This window comes from Sturnus vulgaris, chromosome 7, assembly GCF_052056855.1.
Source record: "Sturnus vulgaris isolate bStuVul1 chromosome 7, bStuVul1.hap1, whole genome shotgun sequence".
NCBI lineage: Eukaryota > Metazoa > Chordata > Aves > Passeriformes > Sturnidae > Sturnus > Sturnus vulgaris.
In genome coordinates, this window is record NC_142249.1 from 41,846,601 (window position 1) to 41,861,491 (window position 14,891).

Below are 14,891 nucleotides of genomic sequence, written 5' to 3' on the forward strand. Positions count from 1 at the left end.
TTGTTTTAACATATAGTCTTTACACTATTCACGGATCTTTCAGAACACGTAATTCATTTTGATGACCACAAAAAGACTGCAGGCTACATTTGAACACTGCTCTGTATAAACCACTTACATCAACACAATAAACTTTGCAATATGCTGTATATCTATAACATCTTAACTGCTAACAATGAAAATTTACTGGCATCTGCAAGAGTCAAAAGATTATAAATTTACTTAAATGATAATCAGAAACCGGCCGACACAGAAAAACATCTCCCAAAAACACAGGCAAGTATTTCAAGCTGCTCTGTATCTTTCTCACATACAAACAAAAGAAAAATCACCTAGCATAATCTGCTCCTTTCCTAATATCAGGCATTTTACAACTGGCTGCACTTACTGGTGCACTTAACCTAAAGTTTAACCTAGTTTTAACCTAAAATAAGTGAGAGTGAGTTCCTTCCTACTCTGCATGCCCTTTGACCCGTTTCTTTGTATAATGAACACACTTCGCAAATCATAAAAAAGTAGTTCAAAAGTAACCCTCTGGATAAGGTTCAACCATGAAATCAGTACTTCCCACTCTTGATCAAAAATACATTTGGTTCCATGAAGAACAACTTGCTATACCCTCTAAGCCTTAAAGGGGGAAAATCAGGCCTGAAAAGCACTTCTAGAAAAGAGAACTGCAGAAAAATATAGTGCTAATACCACAGTTGAAGGCCAAACAATAAAGGACCCTTACCAAGGCTGTTGTCATTTTAATCATATATTCTTTCCATATGCATTTTTGTCTTTTCTGAAATTTACTGCTCCAAACACTCTTACGTGCATTAAGTGGCAAGTACATAACTATACAAACTTTTTAGATAGTTTTTATTTGGCAAGTTGTTGGTAAGTTAAAAGAAACAAAAAAGACATGAAAAACATCAAACAGAAGGACTTTGGTATGTCATCAAAATGGGACATACTCATTTTGTGTTCAAATATACATCCATTCTAAAGACCTATCCTCCAAATCCTTCTCCAATACATTTAAGGTATGACTAAATCCAAGCGCACTCTCTACTAAGCTGCCAGAAAGATAATAATTGTTGGAGTGTATTGCTGTGATTTTTTTCAATAATCTACAGTATATGACTCCCTTTAGTCGAGATTTGGCATCTCAACTTTCTTCCCATTTCTCACATTTTCTTTGGGACAGTAGCTTTTTAACATGGTCTCTGCTGACAATGCAGTGAAAAAAATTCAATCACTGTCTGCTGTAACCAAGTGTCAGTGATTACTAAGAGGAGAGTGGGTGTCTAATCACCTAAAATCAGAATATCCTGCCTTGGAAGAGACCCACAAGGATCATTGAATTCAACCCCTGGCCCTGCCCAGGGTAGCCCAACAATCCCACCCTGCGCCTGAGAGCATTGTCTAAACACTCTGGGAGCTCTGGCAGCCTTCGGGCTGTGACCATTCCCTGGGGAGCCTGGGCAGTGCCCAACAGCCCTCTGAGGGCAGAACTTTTTCCTGATATCCAACCTAAACCCACACCTGACACAGCTACAGCCATTCCCTCAGGTCCTGTCCGTGATCACAGGGCAGAAATCAGAGCTGCTCCTTCACTTCCCCTCATGAGGAAGCTGTAGACCCAATAAGGTCTGACCTCAGTCTCCTTTTCTCCAGACAGAACAAACCAGGAGACCTCAGCCATTCTTCACACGGCTTCCCCTCCAGATGCTTAACAATTTACTTCTCTAGACTCCTGTGTAAGGTAATTTCACTGCAAGAGCCAAAACCGGAGAGTCTATTGTTTCTAATATTAGACTCAGTAACTAAAAGCACCCAAAAACCCAAATAGGAATTCTCCTTGCTGCTTTAAAAGCTCCTACAATCATGCTATGAAGAAATTGTTTCTGGCACTACAACTGTTGTAGAGGTTGGGTCCCCCCAGGAACCTATTGAGCACTCTTCCCACTTCACTTCTCTCCTAAACCACACAGCTGTAGTCTCGCTTATCTCTGATCTAGCTCTTTCTTCAACATTGAAAAGAAGCAGTGATGTGCTCAGGGTAACTCCAAGGAAGAAAAACAATCAGAGATGCAATGGAAAAATACTGGTTTGCATTTCTCACAGTTTATCCTTTTTTCAATTGCTGTAACTACTCAGATAAGATCAGAGCTGGAAGGAGTGATAATATCTTTTATTAAATCAACTGATACGGCTTGAAATTTTATATCTCGCTGACTAACACAGTAAGAAACCTCTTTTAATGGCTTCTCATTTTCCTGGATCCATACGTATGAAGTACGAATTTATTTACAACTTTCCTCAGCAATACTTTCTATTTACATGTCACGCTATCAATTAGTAACAAGTAAGTAACTTACAACATATTGGATCACAAGATGTATGGAGAGCAGGAATTTTGGGCTCCCATTTATTCTCGCAAGAACTAAGGATATTAGGAAAACTGAGTATTGTTGTCAAAAATATATTACTCCTTATCAGAGTTCCAGTCACTAGAGCAAACAAAAATACAGAAGAGTTATCAAACTTTTCTGTATAAGCTTCATTTCTAACTGAAAAGTAAAATTGCATGCGGGAAGATCAACTTTACATCATGGCTTATACATATTAATAATTAATATTTCTATGTATGTACTTTTCAAATTATAATGATAGATAAGCGCACCTTTATAAGAGTACAGTCGTTCCTAACAGATCCATTATTTTCTCCATGAGATACTCAACTGGACTGCTTGCTTCTATTTTACAACCCCTTCATTTTCTGTAATACAATCGCATTTTATACTCTTGGCTTTCCCCCAAAAGCACTGGGTATACAGTCCACGAAAAAAAAATTCAGCAACTACAGTGTTAGCAAGGTAACATTGGGTAAATCTAACAAGGATTTCTTATTCAACGTATTCTTCATAACAACAAATGTTATGAAAGGACTACAAAGCTTAGCTGATGTCACTTTTTTAGTCTTTACATTACAAGATTTCATGTTCAAGATGTATGTCACTGCTCACCCTTACACCTTGTTTCTTCAAATCTCAGAGTTTAACATTTTATTCAGCATTTCGTTAAAAAGAAATATTTAATACTGAGGTTGTTCTATGATGCAAGCACAGCTAAAATGAAGAGCCTCTGTGGCTGCAGCGCCCAGATTTCAAATGCAGGTAGATCAATTTAAAAAAAGGCCAAGCACAGTCTCCATGTGTGAGTAGAAGGGTTTATAATAGCTTGCAAACGACTGTGCACTTGTTGTAACCAGCTGTTCCATAAATTACGAGTATGCAACCAATTCATGTTAAAGCCAAATCTCAGCACCATTTTTACAGGGAAATCGTAGTAGTTGTTTGCTTGTTCCACATGTTAGCTCTGTTAAGGATACATACAAACAGCAGTATAACTTTGGAACAAACAGGATCAAACTATTTGCATTTCATTACTAAGTCCATTCGCACAGCAAGGGTTGTCAATCTTTAGAACTCTCCTACAACAGCGCAGGCAATACAACAATGATCTCCAAGCCAAAAAAAAAAAAAACAAACCTCCACACCAGACATACTAGCCCCTTTGCCAAGCTTTCGATTCAGCCAATCAGCCTGTCTGTCCTGACCTGCTTGAAGGCTTGCATCAAGCTTCAAACACTTTAAAACATCCATCATAAAAACAAAGATAGGACACTGAATTATACAGTATTAACCTCCAGGGTTTGCATACAAAGACGTAAGATTTATTTATGTCCTAGCACGTTAAGAGCTTCAGCACACTGTTCTTTACACCAAACTAGCTGCCAATTTGATGAACCTCTCTGCCCTCAGCAGTACAGTATCTTTGATTAATGAGTGCATGCTTATGGAAAAGTACAAGAGCAAAAAATGGGGCAAAATCCACACAATTACGTCCCTGCGCACCGAAGGACCACTGCAGTAATTTTTGTCCAACTGGTTTCCTGTTGTAGAAAGATTGAGGGCTGAGGAAGGAGTTGTGGGATTATATTCCTGATTATACTTGGATACTACATACCACACTTCTAAAATAGGCATCTGGTAAAATGTACTGAACTGTTCATTAAAAAATCTTTCAGCATTAGAAAAAAATTAACTCATTAACACAAATCGATTAATAAATAGGGTCACAATCCAAAAACATTGGTGAAGAAAAAAATAGTCTCTAGAAGATTTCAAGGTTTTAGTTTCTCATCCAACAGACTCAGGACTGAGGTTCAAGTTCAAGCACAGCTAGGCAGATTATTTTGTGCCTTTAAATTACTGTATTAAATACCCCAAAGATCTACCATACACTTCCTATAATTTACAGGTAGGACTCATCATTACTCAAAAATGAAAATTCTTCATTATCCTTTCCAACAATTCTAGAGCAGAACTAAGTTTTGGTGAGGCTCCAAAAAGACAACAGCATTATCAGACAGTCACTGTGTTATTTTTAAATCTACCTTCTTTCCCAAGGCTTTATACTGTAAACATTAGTAGTGACAAATACTTAAACTTAGCAGTCCCACTAATTACTAATGTGAAGAGTCCATCAGGTAAAACAATTTCTCAGGTACTTTATCTTTACATTTTTAGTAGTTTGAATGTTCAGGTTTGGGGTGATTCCTCCCTTAGCAGCTAGAAAAATGTCTGCAATCTCTTTTTGCAAACTACCAAGGCTTAACCCATTCAGCTCTTTACAATGCCTGACCTACATCAAGTGAAAAGAGTCTTCTGTCTTTTACACACAGAAAACAAGACATTCAGGAGGCCCTGGGTAGCAAGGTAAAGGGAGAGAACTCACATTAAATGACACTGACAAGCCCAGCACATCTTTTTCTAAGTCCATACTTTCAGAAACTATGTTTGAAAGATCATCTGTCACTAAGCAAGGTTTTAAAATGTATACTTGTTTTGATATTGGTCTTTCTTCCAATGATCTGAAATATATTCTACAAAAAGAGAAAGAACTAGTATTAGGAATTGTGTCAAATGCATAAATTAATTCTGTTAAACTAAGCTGGGAAAACTCTTGTATCCTTTGTTCCTTATCGCTACATTTAAAAAAAATTGAAACAAGCGTTAAGACTTCCACACAGTCCAACAGTTTCTTTCACCTGGTGTCTCATGAAATGCTAATACCACAATAAAATACATCACAATTTTTCCTCTCCCAAAAAGAAACAAAAATCTAATTGATACCATAAAATGACTACTTTTACTATTTATTTCCATTTAAATCTCAAAGGAACTTCTGTATTGGACTTCAACAAAGTATATTTGTTTTTTTCTTTAAAAGGAATGGCTAGAGACCATGGCACTATATAACAGTAAATTTAGGACAGTAAAGAGCTTAAACACTAAAGAACTTGGATAAGAATTTAACACAGCTAATAGGTGAAACTCTGCTAACTGGATTATATGTTCTACATACCTTTTTCACACCTAACATAGTACGATTAAGATAAAAAAGAATGGCAAAATACTGCATCTTGCCTGGCCTTTGTGCAGAGGCTGAATAATACACGGTCCTAGTTTTGTTTAATGACTACGTGCTGCATTCTGCTTACCTGCCTGTAGCAATTACTCTGCAGACTAACAAACCACACATTTCCGTTTTCAAGGAAACAACTACCCAGCACTACAGATTAAAGTCAGTGAAGACAGCTCTTTTTCATCCTCTACCACCAACTACGTGTGATGCTGGTAAAAGACTAAACCTTTCCAGAGTCCTTATCTCGGTAACAGTGAAACTAATACTGTCTCGCTTTCATGAAGTCCTAAGAAAGACAAACTAAAAAATTCATGAGAACCTACTGTTTTCCTCACACAAATCTTCTCGTGATTCCGTGTTGGTTTGTTTGTTGCTATTTACAGTAAAAATAATTTTAAAGTAAAGTTGTAGTAGTATAACAAAAAGTCTTTAAAAGCATAGATGTCAGCTTAAAAAAGGATGTTTCATTTCCTTCTGTGATGCAGTGGGGAAGATCATCTGTACCTAGATTCCAAATACTGCATAATGTTCTTCAATGCAAACTTCTCGTTTCTATAAAATACATTGACCAACGTATACTTACTACATTTTGTCTACATTCAGAATGTTATAAACTACCAAACAATCACAAAAATCACTGCTAACCTTGACAAGTGTTTCAGTGTTCCTTGTGGTGACAATTAACCACCACAAACGAGTTTATAATGTAGCAAGTCATAATTCACGGAATATACTGTAGTAAAACTACAGTATTAACTCAGAAGTTGAACCACACTTGGGAGAAAACTGGTAACTATGGGAATCTTCCTTGGGCCAAATTATCTAAGTGATGAAAACACGAAGTATCACTCTTCAGACTCTAACAGAATAGACTATTAAAAAAAAAATTAAAAAAAAAAACCCAAAAAGACCCAGCCAAGTAAAAAAATGCATTCTACCATTATTTACACTATTAAGTTTTATTTAAAGATACCTATACATTAGAGTCTGGGAGAAGGGATTTGAACACAGAGTGTTCGTACAGTGAAATCCTTAATGTGCTGGAGGGAGAGGGGGGAGGAAGGGTGTAGGAAACTGCATTGTTGGTTATACCTCCCAACAGTCAAGATCTCCTGTTCCCAAATATGCAATTATACGAAAATTATAGACCTAACAGCAGTGAGTTATTCCTTTCCCTTATTCTGGAATATGAGACCGGGTGCACAAGCTTAATTTTATTTGCTACTTTTCTGATATTCCACGTCTTGCATAGGAACAAAAAATTAGCAACAAAGACCTTAACAATTGCAGTTCAAGCTGGGAGGGACTGTTCTATTTGAATTCAATGACACCACTAATGGCTTCTTAGCAGTTTCATGAAATCAACCAGCTGTCAAATCGATGCATCAGAAGGAACAGTTATGCACTCCCATAAGAAAATCAACACATCGGGATGTTTTGCAAAACATCTGCTCCTTTACAATGCAGTTCTACAATAAATGTGCAAACAAAGAAAACATGAGAAAGGGCAACAGGACCTAGAAGGAAAGGCTTGTTACCTTCTTATTTGCATTTTAAGTGTCTCCCAAAAAAGACAAAAAAAGCCAGTCCTGTAGAACTTTCTTAACATAAGATCAATATAACGATTAAACAAATATACTAAAGCAGTCAACCAATGCTCTTTATCTCCATGATATAAAGATACTGCTAGTTTATCTTTTGAAAATGCAAAACATTTTTTTACATGTTCAAGAAAAATCAAGTATTTTTCACCAAAAGGCAAGAAGTATGTATTTAGTTCTTTTTCCCCTCTCATACTACTCAAAAAAATTTACAATGGCATTGACAACCTACAAGAATCCTAAAAACAACTACCTTTCTGTGGGAACACAGACCTGTAAGGAACCCAGCACAGTGGAATTTAGTTTAAGAAAATAATCTGGATGAGAAATACCAGTATATCATGGTTTAGGAACGATATTCTCCAATTCAGTGGTCTCACTGAAACCATGTGTTGCTCATTCGCTCCCTCCCCTTCTTCAGGATGGAGAGGAGAGTTGGAGGCACAAAAGGTAAAGGTCAAAGGTTGAGATAAGAACAATTTACCGGAAACAGCAGTGAGATAAGAAAACGAATAGTAATAGCAACAATACCAATGACAGAGACTACAAGGAGTCCAAAGAGCCACACGGAAACAATACCCTAGGTCCACTTGAAAGAGAGGCCTTCTCTCCACGAAAGGAGCAGAGTGCCTTGTCTGCCCTTCCCAGCCCCAACTAACAGAGGTAAGGTGGTCAGAACTACTGGCTCCGGGCAATGCCCCTCCTGGCTACTGCAAAAATCGGTGGAACTAGAACACGGTATCACAATTCCAGTTTATTTTCAATACGCAATAGTCACAAAATCTTATACTGTGCCATGAAGAACAGACTTTGGATCAGGAACAAAAAGGAAACAGTACCTGATCCTCTGAAGAAATATTTTTTTTTTACTTTTCCAAGAATTCTGTTTATGAACAACTTCTTCATAACCTAATATGAATACTCCCCTTGCTTACAGGAATTGGTACGACCTATGATTAAACCAGTATCACCTGCTTGAAGTGAACACAGAATTTCTTGAACACTGAAGATTTCTTAACAATCCCTAGTGCTTTCTCTATATATACTTTACAAAAATTACCTTGGCTACCATTTTCTTAACATTATGCATTTTACTGATTTTGCAGCATTTTGACAAATCATGTATGTAGTTTATTATGAGATGTCAAAGCTATACTGCCATTTTCAGACAGTACTTATCCTCTGTTGCTCACCATCTATAACCAATCCAATCTTCTAGACCTTCAGTGTATTTATAATTTAGAGTCACCTGCTGTACATGCTTTCAACTGTTAAAATGTTTTTATTTACTCAGCATTCACACAGATAGGAAATAGCAAATCCAACCACACCTTCTGATGCATTTAGGAAAGAAAAATAAAGCAAGCATCTGACATCTGCTCTAACATAACCTTAAGGCTGCTTTAAGTACAGCATTCAATACTGATTTGGACAGAAAGTCTTGATGTACAAACAGCTATTCCTATTACTTTCTATGTTAACTATTGTCAGTATTTTTCCCAATCCTGAGGCCAAAGAAAATGCGAATTATATACAAGTGGTTTCATGCTCTCCATAGTGCGACTTTAAATATGCAGCAAGTCAAACAAGCAGAGAAAGAAGAATGGAAGAACAAAACTTTAGCTACAACAATTATTTCTTACCAATTACACGTTTCATTAAGTCATGTGACCAGAAAAACTTTCAGGGGAAAAAAAAAAAGAAAAAGCAATTGAGAACCAAATTATAACAGTACCTTTTATTGTTCTGCCTTTCACGACAGCTGATGCAAAACTTGTAGTCAGAGGAAAAGAGATTTGCTGTTGGGTTTTGCGTAAGGGGCTGTTGTAGGTTTGGTTCTTTCAATGAGTTTAGTATAGTTACTATGTTTAGCCACACACATTATACAGTACCTGGAACATAACCTAAACTACATGTAATATTTATAGGTACTTTCCAGATGGAACCTTTTAATAATATACATTAATAAGTTCGTTGCTTCCAAACATACCTCCAAGTCTGTAATTTAAAAAATGGAGATGTATTCCTCAGGCCAAGAAGACACTGTTTATTTCCCAGAGAAGATCCTGTACCAAGTGTTCCATGAAAACTTCACATCAGATTAATACTTGCTATAAACAAAACCAATGCAGATCTCCAGATAATTTGTTATTTAACATAGTAACTGAAGGGTGTTTTTTTAAAATAACCCAACTGTTAAGCATTGCATATTAAACACAAAGGCTAGGGCAGGAAAAAAAAGGGGGGGGGGGCGGTTGAGAGGCACGATTGTTTTTCTGATATGAAATCAGACACCGGATAAAGAAGCATATTCAGTGTCCCCTGTACCTGCATGCTCACCTTTCTCTTGGAAGCGCGGTTTACAACACGTTAGATCAGGAATTCCAGAGGAAAGCACAGAGTCTTGGAGAAAAATCCGCTTAAACTTTATATGACGTCACTAGCTGTCCCTGTAACATTCCCTAAACTTTGATGCTTATCCAGAAGCGCTTTCAGGTTTTCTACTCATTCCCTCCTAAAAGAGACGGTCAGACTTTGGAATAAAAATTTGCCCAAGATGGCGAAAGGCTTGTTGTTTAGAGGGCAGAAAAATGGAGGATATTGTAATATACACAAAGGGATAAATTTCAACAACTCGGCCCAGCGCTGCAGCTGCTTGTTTCTCCTTGCAAGGACGGGGCACGCACAAAGCCGCGGACAGAGGGGCCCGCAGCGAGCAGGGTGTGCGGAGCGGCGCCCGCTCTCGGGCCGCGCCGCGCCCCGCGGAAGGGAGGGAGGGCGGGCGGAGGGAGCGCCTGCTCGAGCGGGGGCCGCCCGAGGCCGGGGGCCGCCCGAGCAGCGGCAGCGCCTGCTTCGGCCGCTGCCCCGCGGCCGCTCCGCGCGGCCCCGCCTCGCGCCCGCCCTGACAGCCCCGACCGAGGGGAGCGGGGCAGCGCCCGCCGCCAAGAGGGGAACGGTGCGGGAGGGCCGCCGGGAGCGGAGCGTACCGTACCGTACCGCACCGCGCCGCGCCACACAAAAGAGCCGCCCGGTGGCCGCTAGCAGCCGCCGCGCCGCCCCGGAGGCTGCGGGCGTCCGTCGGCAGAGACGTGACCGGCGCCGCCCGGCCAAGGCACGAGCGTGCGGCCATGAGCAAAGTTTAAAATCGCTCGGAACACGGCCGGTCCCGTCCGAAGACACTCCGGCCTCGGCCCTTCCCCGGGACTCACCTCCGTGCAGCCGCTCCGCCTCCCGGCCGCAGCCCTGCCCGGGCAGGGCCCCGCAGCGGGACTCGCGCTCGGCCCCACACAACAAAGGGGCGATACGCACCGGCGGGGACGTGGCCGGCGAGGCGGGCGCTACCCGGGTTCGGGAGCCCCGGCGCGGCAGAACGCCATCCCCCCGCAGCCGCTCACCTGGGAGAAGCTCCGCCGCTCGGTGCGCGGGGTGCGCGGCTCTCGCTCTCCCGCTCTCTCTCTCTCTCCCCTCCGCGGTGCGGGCGGCGCGCGCGCCGGGCCGGCCCTTCCCGGCGCTCCCCGGAGCCGGGCGGGGGCGCGCGCGGGCGGCGGCGCGCGCGGCGGCCGCCCCCAGCCGGCAGGACCCTGGAGGGGGTCGCGGACCCCGCGCCCCCGGTGACGTCACGGGCGGCGGCATCGCGGAGCTCGCGGCGGGACCCGCGCCCGCCCTCGGGCCGGGAAAAGTTCTGAACGGCCCGTGGTCCGCAGCCACGGACAGTTCCAGTCCGCCTTGGGTCATTTTTCAGTGACGGCTTTATCGCTCGGGGGAGAAACAAAGTTGCCCACCTTAAGACCCTACAGATTAAGGTCAGGTTAAAAACGTCGATAAAACAACGATAGAATCTGAGGTATAAACAACTGTCGTCTACGGGGGAAAAAAAAAAAAAAAAAAAAAAAAAAAGCGATCCACTTCTAAAAGACGAGACATTTTAAAGAAGCAACGTTCAACTTTTAAGTTCTTAAAGTACTCCATAAATTTAAATTTAAGTAAAGCAGGCAACAAGGATGGCGGAATTAAATTAAAATCAAGGGGAAGTGTCAGCTATTGACACAAGAATTAAAATTAAAAATACATGTTTTAGATACAAATCATCTTCGCCTTGCCTGAAACAACCCATAGACGTTATTTGTAGAAAATTAAAAGCTGTGCTTCCCTACACCAACCCTTCACACTACACACACGGTATCCTCCTAATTTTTTTTCCATTTTTCTTTGGCATAGTCTCAGACTCAAGCAGGGTTAAAGCACACGGCAAAAGCCCAATAACTGTTCCCTACAAGCCATAGCATATAAAGTTAAACCATAGTGCAATGAAGAAAATCCAAGTGATTTCAGTATGAGTCGGTAAAAACATACTTGCAGAATTCAAGAATATGTACAACTTGTTAACCTTATTACATACTACATATAAGCATTTAAAAAAATCAACAATATTTCTAAATGAAGTCGATCTGTGCATAAAGAAATATGCGCAAGCAGAAAGATGCCATTGTCTTCCGTTTCCTCTTAAGCCACTGGCTGCGATTTTAATTGAGCTGGAGGATCTTCATTAGTATTAACACATGGGGAGATTTCACAAAGCTGCTTCATTAGGAAAAAAAAAAGCCTGGCAGACTAGCTCTTTTTGCATGCAAGGAGAATGTCAGCCTTACCTCGGTCATTTGTAACATAATAAGTGCAAGCACAATGATTGCAGTGCAGGAGCATTGGGGGAAGGGCAAAAACACTGCCTAATATGGATATGAGAAAAGAAAGCTTCTCATTACACAGTAAAATTTATGCTAAAAATTAGTGAGGATGATGTCTCGTGAGACTCATGCTAAATACATTAATGCGCTGATATGTTTTTAAGTATTATTTTTGTACCAGGCTATTTCATTCCAAGGATTCACATCCAGCAGCAAAGGTTTCCTAGCATCTATTGATTTTTTTTTTGGTCCACCACATTCCCGGAATACAGATTTTAATCATTTCACTACACCACACTCGGTAATTTCATTAAAAAAATGGAAGCTTCCATCCCCAGAAAGGCATTTAATTTCAATGACACACAATTTCTTTTAGCAGCAAACTGTCTCAACAGTAAAAGCTGGCCTAAGGTTCAAATGCATAATTTAGTCCCAAATTCTTCATGCTCTGCATTCCTTTGAAGCTATAATTTGACTAACTACCTAATAACTGTAATAAGGACAATGATTTCCTTATAATATGGTATTAAACCACATTTAATTAACTCAGAGGCTGAGCTCTGTACATGTTTGATTGGGTCAGTACCTCTCTAACCTCAAAATTTACTAATAATGGTCTAAAAAAAGAGTGTGGGGTAAGAACTAGTATAGATACAATAAACAGCTGCTTTGCTCAGTGTAATTCCTGAAAAGCTCACACATTTTGCAATGCAACAACACTGTCACTCATGAGATAACAGAATTTTATAAGGGGAAAGAAACAATGGATTTAGATAATTCACTATCAAATTTACTGGATTTTTGGTGCATATTTAATAATGCTGCTTGTAATATTTAAAATAAATTATAGTAATAGAAATTTTATCATTACAATGTCTCTAACCATTGTAAATATATTTTTGTTGTTAGCAGGAGGAATTATAGTATCTTGTGGCAAATAAAAATGTGTGCATGTTTGTGGTTACTGCGCTGCAAAGAGAGAGAAAGGACAGCAACACCCACGGAGCTCTTTGGGGAAAAAAGGCCAATTTATTGTATGGACAATTTGTATTTAAAGTGTGTCAGTGCAGCCAGGACAGGACAGGAGCTCATGGGACAATTGGGAAAAACATCCCTGGGACAGCACCTCAGGATGTGTCCCACGGCAAAGACACCAGGGGTTAATGTTGGTGATGAATTCCACTCTGTTTGTCACCGTGTTCTCACCCTGGGAGACTCCTCCCTAACTGAAGCTGCAGTCAGCTTGTCAGCCTGGGAATGGAGCTGAGAGTCAGGAGAAATCCAGGCCTGGAGAGAATTCCCAAGCTGGAATTCCCCAGCTCCATAAATGTGTGTGTCCACACATGTTCGGACAATATTATGTAATCTTTTTTTCTGTAATGCTCAGCAGGACAGAATTTAATCAACGTGAGCACAGAACCCAACAGGTCCCAACACATACTTCTCTTCACAAAGTTCCGTCAACTATCCAAATTTACACCACTGGGTTCTATTTGTCATCAAAATATGAACAATATCTTTCTCATTGTACTGAATATTTATTTGGCTTTTGGTCAAATATTTAATATAGTCTTAGGTAGCTATATAGTATTTTATAGTCTGCACTCAAATATGTTTTAAAAGTTGTAGTTTTTCCACTAGTCACAAACAAACCAGTTTTACTACTGCAAAACTTACTAAGGTTTTAAAAACTTATAACAATTCCTTTGTTTTAATATGCTTATTCAACAGAAGCTGTTGTTAGTGGATGTTACTGATGCATTTAAAGTGATTAACTATTACATCAGAAAGGTCCCTAGCTTTCAAATTTGGCTGTTCTCCCTGAGGCAGTATGAAAGCTGTAATTCTCAATTTTAAAAAATGCAAATTCAAACTACAGCACATATACTACATGAACAGGATTCTTTTTTCTTTTGCTTCCTTTTCATGATGAATTAATTACAAATACAGTTAGCCTTTGCATTCTTTTCAGGCTTCCAGCATAAATACCATTTAAAAAATACACCATGCCAGAGTTTTGAAGATCCCTTAGTATTTTCTGCTATGCTTTTTGACCCTATCATTATAATTTTTTAACTAGCTGCACTCACCAGTGCATTCATAATCTTAACTGCTGAATAGGGAGAAAAAAGAGTAAAATAAGCACCGTATTTACAAACTTGTAACCTCACATTTGAATAATTACACTGATGTCACAAGAGCCATTTACATACCATACATAAATGTCTGGAAGGTCAAACCCAAAATTCCTGTGGGACCACAGAGGTAGAGTTCACTATAATGATCTCTCCAGAGGCACAAACAGTTTAAGAGGTTTTTCTCTTCTGCACCTCTACTCACAGGCTAGGAGCACAGGTTTACAGCCCTTCATTTGTAGCAATCCAGCAGCTTGTGAGCCTACACTAAAGCTAATACTCACACAACATTTCCAAACTCTGATCTTGTAACAGGATCTGTTCTAGACAGACCTTCTTATACACCTAAACAAACAAAAAGTCTTTCAACGTATTTTAAAAGGCTATGCAGTATTCACTATGGACTAGAAACTATGTTATGTACTTTTGTTAACAGGTGTCCTGTGCACTGTTTGCGAAGCATGCATTTTATTATCATAAAACATATTCGAACAGATTGGCCATGCTGTAAGGACCAGCAGAAAGTTACCATCAATCAAAAATAACAACATCTTTACAAGCTAGTAGGGCTAGTCCATCCCCTGATGAAGGGTTGAAATAGTTAGCATTTAATGAATGCTATAAATAAAAAAAATTAAAAGGTTAATTTTCATAAAAACATGAATAGATCATTAAATTGGGATGTGCAATCTGTTTTCTAAAACACTGTGTTCAAAAATTTTGCAAAGCCTTTTTGCTGAATTTGCTCAGTGTTTGGGAGGTTTATTGTCAGCCTTTGCAGAGGTTATACTACCACGCTCTGACAGCTATTGATAAAATTTAACATGTCTAAGGGCTCCTGGCTTTATGATATTGTACACATGGTTTCATTATGCCATCCTGGAGTGTTCAAATGAGTATCTACTTCACTGCAATGCATGAGGGTCGAGGCACAAATGGCCAAAGAATCTTTAAAAACATAAATAAGTTCATAAAAAAGTATAAAACTAATG

General features: G+C 39.8%; 1 protein-coding gene across 5 annotated transcripts in view; it reads right to left on the bottom strand.

Moving 5' to 3' along the window:
- The window catches only part of BAZ2B (bromodomain adjacent to zinc finger domain 2B), a 110,022-nt gene extending 99,432 nt beyond the window's left edge, over nucleotides 1-10,590 (bottom strand). For 4 of the 5 annotated variants that reach the window (XM_088168492.1, XM_088168491.1, XM_014890610.2 and 1 more), the window contains exon 1: nucleotides 10,475-10,590. The gene's annotated coding sequence lies outside the window, so the exon portion shown is untranslated. Of the gene's footprint in view, nucleotides 1-9,419; nucleotides 9,599-10,474 lie in introns of those variants that run through there. The other variant, XM_088168482.1, reaches the window with a different exon arrangement.
- Between the last annotated feature and the right edge of the window lie 4,301 nt (nucleotides 10,591-14,891).